This window comes from Ochlerotatus camptorhynchus, unplaced genomic scaffold (assembly GCF_037179485.1).
Source record: "Ochlerotatus camptorhynchus isolate MF236.1 unplaced genomic scaffold, CSIRO-AGI_Acam_v1.1 ptg000146l, whole genome shotgun sequence".
NCBI lineage: Eukaryota > Metazoa > Arthropoda > Insecta > Diptera > Culicidae > Ochlerotatus > Ochlerotatus camptorhynchus.
Genome location: NW_027040636.1, coordinates 1,216,560 through 1,229,484, shown reverse-complemented (window position 1 = coordinate 1,229,484; position 12,925 = coordinate 1,216,560). Strand labels below are relative to the sequence as shown.

General features: G+C 38.0%; 1 protein-coding gene across 5 annotated transcripts in view; it reads right to left on the bottom strand.

The window, feature by feature from the left end:
- The window catches only part of Cals (calsyntenin-1), a 296,934-nt gene that overhangs the window by 157,633 nt on the left and 126,376 nt on the right, over positions 1–12,925 (bottom strand). The gene's annotated exons all lie outside the window — the stretch shown is intronic.

Sequence of the window (12,925 nt, the reverse complement as noted above, 5' to 3'; positions counted from 1 at the left end):
TTTCAACTGTTGAGCTGTTGAAAATAGCTGAAGTGATTTTATGGAATCATGAGTTATTCCTTGATAAAGGCACAACAGATGTGATAAAATAACGGAATCAGATACTGAAGACATTACAACTGTTGGTTGAATAAGAAAATAAGAAATGTAAAACTTAAATTGACACATTCATCATCGTTTTAGATTGTTTTACAGTTTCACATTGGCGTAATAAAGGAAAAATCCTAGAGGAGCTAATTTTATAATTTTTCTTACATATAAATTAGGAAATTAGCGATTAATAGCTTCAGGAATTTTCCATAGAAAACGTACGCTCAGTAATTCAAAACAAGGATTGGGTACAATCACGGAAGAATAAACGGGCTGACTGAGCTACAACCTGAGTACTCTGCTACAGTGACTCGTTTACTTCCCCATCATTCAGACTCTCACGAGGCAGTGAAGGATGAGGCAGATGACTGTTCATATTCGCATGAAAATTCCCAATCACCTCAGCTGGGATGAACAAAGATCGATTGGCAGTCTAGCTTACCAATATCCTTTACAACATCAAACAAGCTTCGTTGTCAATTTGAGTCATTTTATCATCACATTTCTTCGCGAATGGATTAAGAAATAAAACTGCGTTACATAATCGATGATGGAAAGAATATCTAACTAACAAAAGTCAAATCTCTTGTCGATGTCGATAATTCTCATAAAAATCGTGTCACCAAGCTAGCACACGAGACGCAATATTCCACCGCGCATTATGATACATCTTTGAAATGTTAGGAATTATCTATGAAGATTATTGATTTTCATTTGCCATGAAAATGTAGCGCAAGCCAACTTCGAAGCTAGCTTTATTACAACATCATTTCGAAACTGTATGGTCATAGCAGCAGCATTTCGATAAAGCACAAGCCTTTTTCGGGAAAAATAATCGCTCGCCTTTTTTGGTGGCACCAAGCGACCGACGATCGAATTACCATGCACTAAAATAACTTACCACCTTAATGCGGTCGATGTGCGGCTTGGTGTATGAAATAGCCCATCATGTGCCCACCACCATTCTTGACTAGCTCTCGTAAACTTGCTTTGCTTCTTTCAACTCGGTATTAGGGCTATACATGTACATATTTGGCTGGGATTTATCGCACCGCGGTGGAATAAATCAATTTATTGCCAAGGTCGGACCAGTATAGGACCACCTTCCCATGGAGTCATGAGTATAAAGCCGTCCTGCTCTCTATTTGCCAGTGCAGTCAGTCAGTACGTGACGGGTAAAAAGGCCGCCAAAAAGAAAATCCGAAAAACTGGAAAATTTCTACGCATACACTGTTCCTGAGGTGGAGGAGTGTTATGTTGCGGGGATTATTTAAATTGGTACTCTGAGAGCTTTCTGTGCTACTAACAAGTTGTTGTGCACTGGTTGCATCAGAGTTCAGTGTTCATTATTTTCGATATAGAGAGGCTACTGAACGGATTGCTTGCGGGAATGGAATGAGGACCCTAATATAAATTGCTTTTATTGATCAAACAGTTCAATCCTTTAATTTCCAGATCGTACAAGTACCGCTAAATTAATAGATACTTTACTTTGTCATGTACCAATGTGTATATGTTTTTACAGAGATGATTGTTTAGTATTCTCGGTAGTCAGTCTCAATGATTCTCATTGATTAGGAGTAATCCACAAATTATGTAAAGGTTTTTGAGTGATTATCATACACCCCTTCCGCTTGTAACAGAAAATCGTTGTATATTTAGTGTTTTAAGAATACCAAAGCCGTTGAACAAAGCAAGTTGTATATTTCGATGGGAACATTTGAATACATACAGTGCATCTCAAAATTGATCGTACACCCTAGAGGAAAATTTTCTGAAACATCGTGAATAAATAGGGGAAATGGCTCAAATGTTGGCCTATGGATCTAAGATTGGGCCCATCGTTAAAAATCAGCTATTTATATATTTTATCTAGATGAACGCGTCATTGGGACGGTGGCAATGAATATTTATGGTCGCTATTGAAAATTTAGTCGATCGCTGAATTTATGTATGGGCCCAATTTAGGGGCATTTAGGCCGACGTTACATCTATTTACCCTTAATGGCAAAATATATGTTCTATCCTCGCATCGATATAAATTTGGTAAAACATAATAAAAATTAAAAATTAAGATAGGACCAATTAGACGGCCAAATATGGTTAATAACTGGCTAACTTAACCTACCACAATTAAAACGTTAAAACAATTAAACTAATTGCATGCAGTGGCGGATCAAGATACCAATGATGAGCAACAGCAAGCGGGCAAATTCGTAACGTCAGTGCCTCCGATTAGTAACACCGTCGAAATCTACTGTTCACCGATAACATTAAAATTCATAAAAGAGAGCTTAAAAGGAAGTTCACCGCTCCGGAAAAATAAATACGTTATGATTTTTCTAAAAGTATTGAAAAAAGGTATGAACAATCTAAAACAATCCCATTTTTTTCTAATTTTTTAAAGAAAATTGACACGCAAGAACCTTTTTAGAAGGGAATATCACTTGAAAAACCGCATATACCATTCGAATCAGCTCGACGAGATAGGAACATGTGTGTGTGTGTGTGTGTGTGTGTGTGTGTGTGTGTGTGTGTGTGTGTGTGTGTGTGTGTGTGTGTGTGTGTGTGTGTGTGTGTGTGTGTGTGTGTGTGTGTGTGTGTGTGTGTGTGTGTGTGTGTGTGTGTGTGTGTACGTGTGTATGTGTGTATGTGTGTGTGTATGTAACGAAATGAATGCGCTCACGTTTCTCAGCAACCGCTCAACCGATTTGGACAAACTGGGCGCCAAATGATAGGTCTTGGGGTCCCATTGAACACTGTTGAACGATTTTGGAATCTGTGAACCGGTTCCGGAGATATGGCCGGAATAAGATCCGGTGAATATGGGCCTTCACGCTGGATTTAACGGAAAACGTATCAAAACCATCATGCGACACATCAAATTACTACAGAATTCAAAAATAAGATCAATGCAAGTCGTGTTAAGTGTTCCAGACCACATTGGACACACTTGGACATGTTCCGGGTACCCCGGGGAAGTTGCTTGAATATGAATTGAATTAAAACCCATTAAATCACATTAAAATACGATGATAAGGTGATTGGTAGCCTCACCAAATAGACTACACCCGGATATATTCCGGGTACCCCCAGGCAGTGGCGTAGCGTCACTGGATGACACGGGGGTGGGGGGCTTGGTCACTGATAATGACAATAAAATAAATAAACTTGAATAAGTAAGAAGGGTCTGATCACACCATAGGTGGATAAATTCGGGTTTTTATAAATCATTAGTGTAAAGTTTGATTCAAAAAACCATAAAACATCGATTTTTCGGTTTTGCTGAGAGTCCAATTATTTTTCATGATGAGATACATGTAATTTTTGACAAAAATCTAGGGAAGAAACCAATTTTCTTGGAATTTTGATAATTTTTCCCAATATTTTTAGAAAAATAAAAACAAACGGAAATTAATAAAAAATCCGCCACGTTTTTATTTTTCTAGGAATATTGATAAAAACCATAAAAAATCCAAAGAAATCGGTTTTTTTCCTTAGATTCTTGAAAAAAAAACATGTAATTTTTTTTTATCTCATCATGAAAAAAAAAACTAGACCCTCAGCAAAACCGAAACCGATTTTTTGCGGTTTTTGGAATACAATGTTATGCCATTATGACTTATAAAAAAAATAATTCTTTGAAAAATAAAAAAATAGTGATTTTTTTTTTGGATTTTAATATTTTTTTGCAATATTTTTAGAAAAATCAAAACGTAATTTTTTTTTTCAGAACGGTGAACTTCCTCTTAAGGTAAGTGTACCTCTTAGTGGAAGTGAATATTATCTGTAATTTTACTGTAATTATTTACAGACAGGCATTGTGTACTACCGCAAACTACTAGATTAGAAATAATCTCAGTGATCCCACGCGTTGCGACTTGGCCCAGTGTACTTTACTGTAAATTAATAATTATTGACTAACTTTATAACAACACTCGCACACACAATCATGGTCAACGCCAAACTATTTTGACGGTTTTGACCTGCCTCAAACATTATGCTGTTCAGCAAATTTCCGTTACATTCATGTAAAATTAAATATATTTTATGATGGAAAAAAAAACATCGCGACACGTAATGTTGAGCTTACCTGAAATTTCAAACCAATGTGTTACAGTATAAAATCTCAATTTTACGTGCTGAATATATTGTGTATATTATCATCAACGTAAAGTTAATATTCACAAATTTTTATTGGGCAGTTCCAGCCCAGCGTGAAGCTGAACTTTTTTTCAGTAAGAACTAGAAATGGTCGGATATGTAATTTTAAATACCTGATTCCGACCCGTACCCTATTTATAACATGTTCAAGAACCCAAACCTAAAAATTTAGTTTTCTGAATACCACACCCAAACGGAGGATGTAAGATTCGCTTACAATTATGTGGGATTCATCATCAGAGGATGTTAATAGAGACCGCATGAACCGAGGATGCGATGTACCGAGCTGTAGTCCAATGCAAGAAAATGGAGAAAGAAAAATGTGGAGTGTACTAAGTAAATGAAATTAATCATGTCGAAAAAAAAGTGCCGGTTGGAAGACTCGAACCACGAACGTTGCTATTTTCAGACCTGTGCTTTCTCCACTGCTCTCTCCATGCTTCGGAATATTGATAGGCTAAAAGCAAACAAGAGGACTCATTTTCTCGCATACTCGACTTCGTTTGCTTTTCTGCTGGAGAGAATCGAGGCAAGTGTGTGCGTCGTTCTTATACATACATACAAATTATTGTTAAACATACAAATCAAGGCAAATGCTTTTTTTTATATCTTTATTAAAGAGACTTTCAGCCCTGGGCTGGTTCGTCTCCTTGGCAAATACTTGCTTGTGTAGGGGAAAACATATACAGAACACGGAAAAAAAGGTTAATAATCATTGCATCATCTGCAAGGTCACCTTCTAACATTCGCTGCGATGTTCATGAACAGAGGATGATAGTAAATCGAACTAACATTCATTGTAATAAATTTTTGGTTTGCGTGCAGTACCCATACAATGAGTGTTGGGTTAACAAACCCGTTCCTGATCATCTACAGCTCATTGAACACATATACTTATTTGTATAGTTTAATCCATTGTATGGTAAATACACCATGTGCAACGTCAAATTACATCAGAATTTTAAAACAAAATCTATGATGGTTAAACTATGTGTCCTGGAGCCACCTCGGTACATGTTTCGGTAGCACCCGATGAGGTTTCACTTTCTAACGTGAACATGAATTATTACTGCTGATTTTGCGGTATTCGGAGCTCCTGGAATCGGTACTCTAGATTCCAAGCATGAACTTGGTTGAGCGGCATGGGTTGCTACAGTCTCCTCGACGGTTTTGTTATCCTCATCCTCGATGCTTGTGATTTTCATGTCAACGTGGTCACGCAGCTGGAATAGCCTCTGCAGATTGGCCATCCTCGTGAGTTATAGAACTGGTACTGCTGCTGAATTAATCAAACACGCGCGCGCTACACACTATTGGACTGTGTTTACGCTTTTACGATTATAAACGCAGAGAGCTCCAGGAAAAACATTAACAGTCAAGGAAAAATCTTAAAATAACTGTGAAAGCTATCGTGGCAGGAACACAGGCATCCTTGCGATTGATTGATCACGGCGGGAACATTTTTTGCAATCGATTGGTTGGATTGACTTGAACAGTCTCAATATGCTGATTGACGGCATGAACGGGGATGCCTCAATCGTCAATCGCTGCGCGCGAAAAGCAGTTGTATTTATACATGTAGTTGACGTGGTTTCCCTTCATCCAATCAGCCTTCAGTTAGTATTTGATGGTCGGTTGGCTGCTGCTGTTGCATATTGCACATATTTTACAACACCTTCGCTTCGTGCGCCAACAAGGCACTCGATTATTTTTTTTTTGAGGAAACCATAGGGCATGCATGCATGCATGGGCCGCATGAAAAAGGCCAACTCTACCAGATTGGCATACCATATTCGATTACAGGTTGGATTATTTGTTTATAGACTTAGTTTTAAGTTGATTTTCAGAGACAAGGTGGATTTCCTGTTCATTAGCGGATATAATGATCTTATCAAGATGGTGCACTTGGTGTTAGTTTTGTCAATTTGTCATCATTAAAAAAAAAAAACTCATTCCAGACATTATCGACCGCTATTTCAACGTTCAACAATGCCATGACAGAAGTCTTAGATACAAACTTTTCCCGTCTGAGAATCTTGCTTCCTCGAGTCAGTTGGTGAGAAGTTGACCGACCTTATACCTTAGGTGTTATTTTTGTCGGCAGATATTAGAAGACGCCAGAAAACACCTTTTCAAGGAGCTTTGATAACCCTGATAAAAAGCTGATAGGTCTGTAGCTGGAATGATATGAAGGATCTTTTCCAGCTTTCCGGATGGGTATGAGTTTTGCTAACTTCCAGCACGAGGGGAAGACCCAAGCCTATGGCTCTAGATTCAAGATAGTACCGAGTACCATGTTTTTGGAAGATTTGATGCAGGCCAACAGTTTGTCAGCTGAAATCTCTGAAAATTCGGGGAAATTGTTGGGAGTCAAAAGGAGGTTGGCTGCATTTTCAGGAACAGCTGCCTCATCAGGACTAATCATTGCCACTCCTCCTCCCCCTGAGCTGGTTCGATGAAGCCGGAAATCGAGAAGGTTGACGTTAATTCCGGACTTCAGGTGGGTTTCGGTTATGACGGCAATATCGACGTTTCGTATCGACCATCCAGTTTGATAAAGTATTGTAAATTTATGTTTGATCGCAATGAACTCCACGTGTTTCGCGCAGCTCTTGATTGTGACCCGGTGGGCTTCCCTAGTGCCGGAGTTGTGTTTTTTGCCATATTTATTGCAGCGACTGGCCATGCGGAAAGCAGTTCATGCATTGGGTGACTGATCGCGATACTTATGAGTGGCGTCATGACGAGCCACTTGAGATCTGTATCAGTTGAAGGCCGTTCATCTTCAATTCATCTGACAATGCGTCGGTATCCATATCCGAGAGGCCACGCAAGACCACCTTGAGCGGCTTGTTAGCCTCGAGATCGTAGGAGAAATATTCCACCTTCAGTTTGTCCAGCATGGCTTGAATCGCCTTATAGTGGTTCATCGCCGGGACCATCCGTGCTCAAACGTATAGTGATTTGGAGACCTTTACTGATGTAATAGTCTATCGTCTCCCGCAAGCCGCCCGGGAAAGTTTCTCCTTACATTACAGCTTTTTTTTTAGCAGCTTCTTAGATGCCAATTGAGCATCTTCAACGTCTGATCGAGTTTGTTTCCCGGTCGGAATAGCAGTCGCGTCACCACGTGGCGCTTTCTCGAAGCTTCACCAACACCGTGAAAGAAAGAGTGCGAAAACGCAACGAACTTTGCGAAAAACTCAAGAGAACTATAAACCGAACTGAACTGCTGGACGATCAAGTAGAGAATGTTATTACTGCTGAGTTCTATATAGACTAGGTATTATGAGATAGGAAAATACTAGTATCCGACTTGAACCAAAACCCATCATTCTACACGTCAGATTTTTATTAAATTTTGAAGTATCTAGGCTTAGTTCTCCTCTTGGAGAAACTATTGCCTGCTCATTCGTTAGACGCCTTCTGGAGCATTTTCCAAAACTTAAATTTGTAAGAATGATCTGATCTCCCGGTGGATAATGTAGTTCAGGATTTAATGAAGTAAACATGACTGAGGTTGTTCAATAAAGATGAGTACTCTATTATAGTGAAGTGTTTTACTGTGCCCTGCAAAGATATCAGAAATGGTTCAACCGTATGACATAAGTTTGAGATGATATGCCAGTTAGTAATTCTCCTTATGGTTATTTAATTTATTCGTTTTTAAAAATAGAAATTTCAAAACCCCTATATTTTTAAAAATTGCAAAGTTGCATTCAACACACCTTACCGGAAACTTTCCTCCACATTGCTATGAATGTATGAAAGAACACTTATTTTTGTAGTAGTGGCAATATTTATTTCGTCCACATAATGCTCCTTTCAAGCTAAGATAAAGGAAACGACATTTTTGTGTTCAGCACAATTCCTAGTCCCTTAATGCTTCCCCCCGTTGTTGTTGTTGTCACATCCACTAGAAAGATGCAACTCCCAGATAGAGTGGGTGCGAGAGGCACGAGCGAGAGCACAGAGTTATTTATTTTTGGTCATTTGGACAGTTGCGATGCGATGTCGTCTTTGCAGTCGGCGAGGGAAAACTTTAGAACTCTTTTCTTTTCGCTTTTCGCTTTTCCCTGTTGATGTCGCTATATTATTGTTGTTGATGATGGCATACACATGCAGTCAGTGCAGAAGCGAACAAGCGAGTGACGGTGCGGTGGTGCTAAAAGCCATTCACCGTATGATGGTGTTTGTTTACATAATAAGCCAATTTATCTTTTCCCCTTACGACATAGTGGCACATCGTTGCCTACATCAGAATCACACTGCAGCATAGGATGCGCAACTTGGCAGGCCAGTAGCGTACGCAAAGTAGGTGGATTGCTTCGATCAATGTGCATTGTGCACTTTGTGGAGAGGAGGGAATGCATTTTTGAGTGCGCTTTTTTATCAATCAAAAAGATTTGGAGGCGAACCAGCCCAAGGCTGAAAGCCTCCTTAATAAAGCTAAATAATAATAATAATATCAATCAAAAAATACAAAATGCTTATTTTAAAAATTTCCAGGTTTGATGAAACATAAAGATTCTTTCAAAATCTAGCTCAAATAATTTATAATGTTGATGAGTAAACGTTTCCATACAGAACTAATTTCTTGCGTGAATAGTAGAAAAAAGTAGGATGTGCTTGTGCGTCCGTTCACGTTTGCTTTCTCCATCTTGTTAGAAAACTTGAAAAAATGTAAATTTTAAAAACTAATGTGTGATAGGAGCACATTCTTCACGATTCGAAGTTTCAGTGATTACCTTTGATTAACTGTTTAAATCAGGCCTGCCCAACGTACGCCTCAATTTGTGCGGCACGCAACGAGTTTGAAAGAAGCTTTTGTATCCGGCCCGCGGACTGTTCTATTATCGTTTGTTTTTGACAGACGAGTCAAGTGTTTCATATGCCAAAAGTTTTCAGCCGAAAACGTCGAATGGAAACTGGGTGTTTAGTTAACATTGCAGGACTTTGGTCAGATCCTCGAGGTTTTAAAGCATTCTACTTGTCTAAATAATGGTCTTCAGAACCCTCATAAAACTAAAATTGTTACTTTGGCTCGCATTATACTCTATTGTATATTCCATTCATTACATCGCATAATATTGTTACTTTCATAACTAGCTCGGACCGTTTGACACATCCTTCATGTAAATTTACGAAATGCATCGCTTTTTAAGTACCGTAAAACGGGGTATCTTTGATAATGCGGGTAACTTTGATAGTATAATGTAAAGATTAAATTTACTCGTTGCGCTTTTTCCAAATTAGAAACATTGGTTCCATATTGTTACTTAGGGTATTTCCGTTGATATTGTATATAGTTTTTAGATAGTATGTGTTACATATTTTACAAACATATTAAAAAACAATTTTCGTGTTTTTCGCCTGTTTGAAAAAGCACTCAAACCATCACCTATGAAATGTATTTCCGATATAGCCATCACAAATTCAATGTGGTATTCTTATTGCTTATGATGTTTTCTGATTATATACTCATTCAAAGCTTCATATTCAAAGAACTTAATTGTTTGAGTTTCAACCATATTTTTCTACATTCATCGAGCATTATCAAAGTTACCCCAAATCAAAAAACTGAAGTTCGGTCACACAACTAAAAAAAATTGTATAAATGCTTTAATTTTCTTTAAACATATTACTGACGATCTGACTCTTGGATCCTCAGTACTTGTTTTAAAAATATAAAAATTGAAAAACATTCATTGATGTAAATATTACTTAAAATATACTTTAAAAAACTACTCAATCTCGAAAAGTTATAACACTATGAGGTAGAGGAATGATTCCTTGTTTGTGAGATTGAGCTTTTATTCAAGATAAATCAGCAATTTACGTGTTTGTTTACAAAAGTAATTACGCCCAAATCTCAAATCTTTCCTGATATGCTGAAAGCATATCTTGTTGATCAATGATAAGAAAAAGGATTAGTTAACCTAATCATTTTCCTGTTTGCTTTCTTGTACTGGCTACGTTTGTATTAGATTAATGTATAACTAGTTTCTTGAGTGAATATAATATTTACGGATTGAAAAAAGCTTCCAAATCGATATTACAAGGCGGTTCGTGCGGCACCAGGTAAGCTAGGGTGTGCAAGTTTTCCTATTTAGCAAAACTCTTCCCTTGTAAGATTCATATAAGAAGGCCTGTCAAGTAGCTGTCTAAGTTGAGAATGTTTGGCGTCTGTCTTGGATCACGGTTTACCTCTCGTGCAAACAAGTCCAAGAAAACTTTCACATTAATATCAACAATCAGCACCGGCCCGCCATTATTATCAGTATGAAGTCCCGTCCATCCGCTACAGGGTATTATCGTCATCGTCGCTTCTGTTGTCGGTCGACTGTCAGCATCATGATTATGCTCATCATTGTACGCCGCGGAACTTGTCAACAGTCATTCAGAAGAACCAGTCCCCAGAATGGGTGCATTACGTGCGGCATCCCTTCTGGGCTAAAAGCTCTTGAAAAACGTTTTACATGAATAAGCTGTGTCTATTCCTTTGCATAAATTGTCATTCTTTCCTCGACTCTGTAGCACTGACTGGTAGAAGTGTTACTATCTCTCTGACAACAGCTATCAACGAAGAAAAAGTTTTCCATTTCACTTTTCGTCCAGAACAGTTTTCCCGAGCTTTCTCCTGTACCAACTATCCACTAAGGGGATAAAAATGGATTCTTTACACTGCGTCATCGAGGTCTCCCATCCGCAGTATTTTCTTAATCCATTTCCATGGTATGGGTTTGCCTCGTGCTAGCAATTTGCATACAAATACTTTATCATCGGTACTGTTTTCCAATTCCAGTCACCTTGCTGGTTCTATGGATCAACCGTTTTCGCATATTTTTTTTTTTGGGCAGCATCGATAAATTGAATTGAGCCAGGGTGCTCTGAAATATTTTGGAACGTAAATTGATTTTTGGTATTTTGTGTGTTTTCGATTTTCTTTTTCGTTTTCCAATGCGTTCTATCCGAGATATTTAACATTTTTATTAAATTTTATTGATGCGTGCATTTCTATCTTCCGGAAGCTCATGTTTTTATGTATCACTAAAAGTAGTTCTTTTAATACTGTTACAGTTAGAGCACAATATACCTGGTTCGACAGTTAGAAAACAGCTAACCTCAATGGCGTCGAGTGGACCAATAACACCCGATTTTACCCCCTTTCTTACCCTTTGTGATTTTTATTTAGGTGTGAGGAAATACAGACCATTTTTCAAAAACATCAATAGCAGTTTTTCTTTTAAAGTCAAAGTTCTGTTCATGAAAAAAAAATGTGTTCAATGATTTCTTCTTGACAAGCGGAACACAGTTAACACATTTTCATTAACAGCTTTGAACGGATAAACGGCTTTTGAAATTTTGAAAACCATTTATCGTCCCCGAAGAGAAAAAAACATATTACACACTCATAGTTAATTTTTAAATAGAACATTAACGTGTCAAACCTCAAGCACAGCAAAAATACGCGTAACCACCTGAAAATCAATCGGCTAAATTCAGCGAGATAATCCCATTAAATTGCCAATTAATTTTTGAAAAATAGTCTAGTAGTCTAGTCTACACAACTAAGGGTACTTATCAACTTCAGACACCAGCTGGTCAGCAAATTAAAAAAAAATCACTCTACACTGACACTTCTGACTTTCTTATACATCTTGTTGAAATTCTACGTAGAATTTTCTTGTTTTCTTTAAAAATAATCCATCTCTTATTAGTTATACTTTTTATCACACAAGCGTGTATAAAGAGTTGGTATGGTCATTAAAGTTATCAAGTAGCACGCTTGTCACAAATAAACTGTAGAAACTTCTTAAACTGCTATACAACTTATGTAAGTCATTGATGGGTAAACATTATTGCGCATTGCACACATTATAAGTGCGGAAACGCTTACAAATGTGCGCTTTTACCAAGGGGTAGGTCACTCCGCACACCAATCTTGCGTTATCTTTTTTGTCAGTGTGCCGCAAGAATGCCGATTGTGCCGGTCATAGAGCAAGCTACAATTGTTTGTAAAATACCCATCCCGGCAACCTTGAATGTTTTGGTTTGAAATCGCAAGGATTAATTGAATTGAGCGTAACGCGGAAATTTTGGTGTCCTGTGTTCATAGGATAGTAAAAGTCCTGAAAACCTGGAACTGATGGGGAACATTTTAGGAGACCGACTATAGAGGATGATGAATAGATAGATTCTGTAGTTTGTTTGAGTGAGTTGCTGCATTATTTGAATTAAAGGTACTAATGGGATCTGATTAACTACCTCTTTCTCTTAAGTCCACTCTAGAACCCGCATTTCGTATTTAGATCTATAAGTGAAGTGCTGGTCCGAGTACTTCTGGTACATTCAATTAGAGGATGTTCCTGAAGATACAATCAAAAAGCACGTAATATAGTGACCAACTTCAATGACAGTTGTCCAGCAGTGCTCCAATTTTATTAACAACAATCCAATGACTACGAGATTGTGCCCAAGGTGTGCCGATGGATGTGTTCAAGCTGTGTCGAATCTAATTTCAGCACAATGTGCTGAACGGCTTACCCCTTGGCTTTTTGTTAAATCGTTTTGGTGTCTTTGGCGCACTTATTCCTTAGTTCGTAAGGAATAAGTGCGCCGAAGGCACCAAGACAATACAACGTAAAAGCGCACTTTTATAAGCGATTTT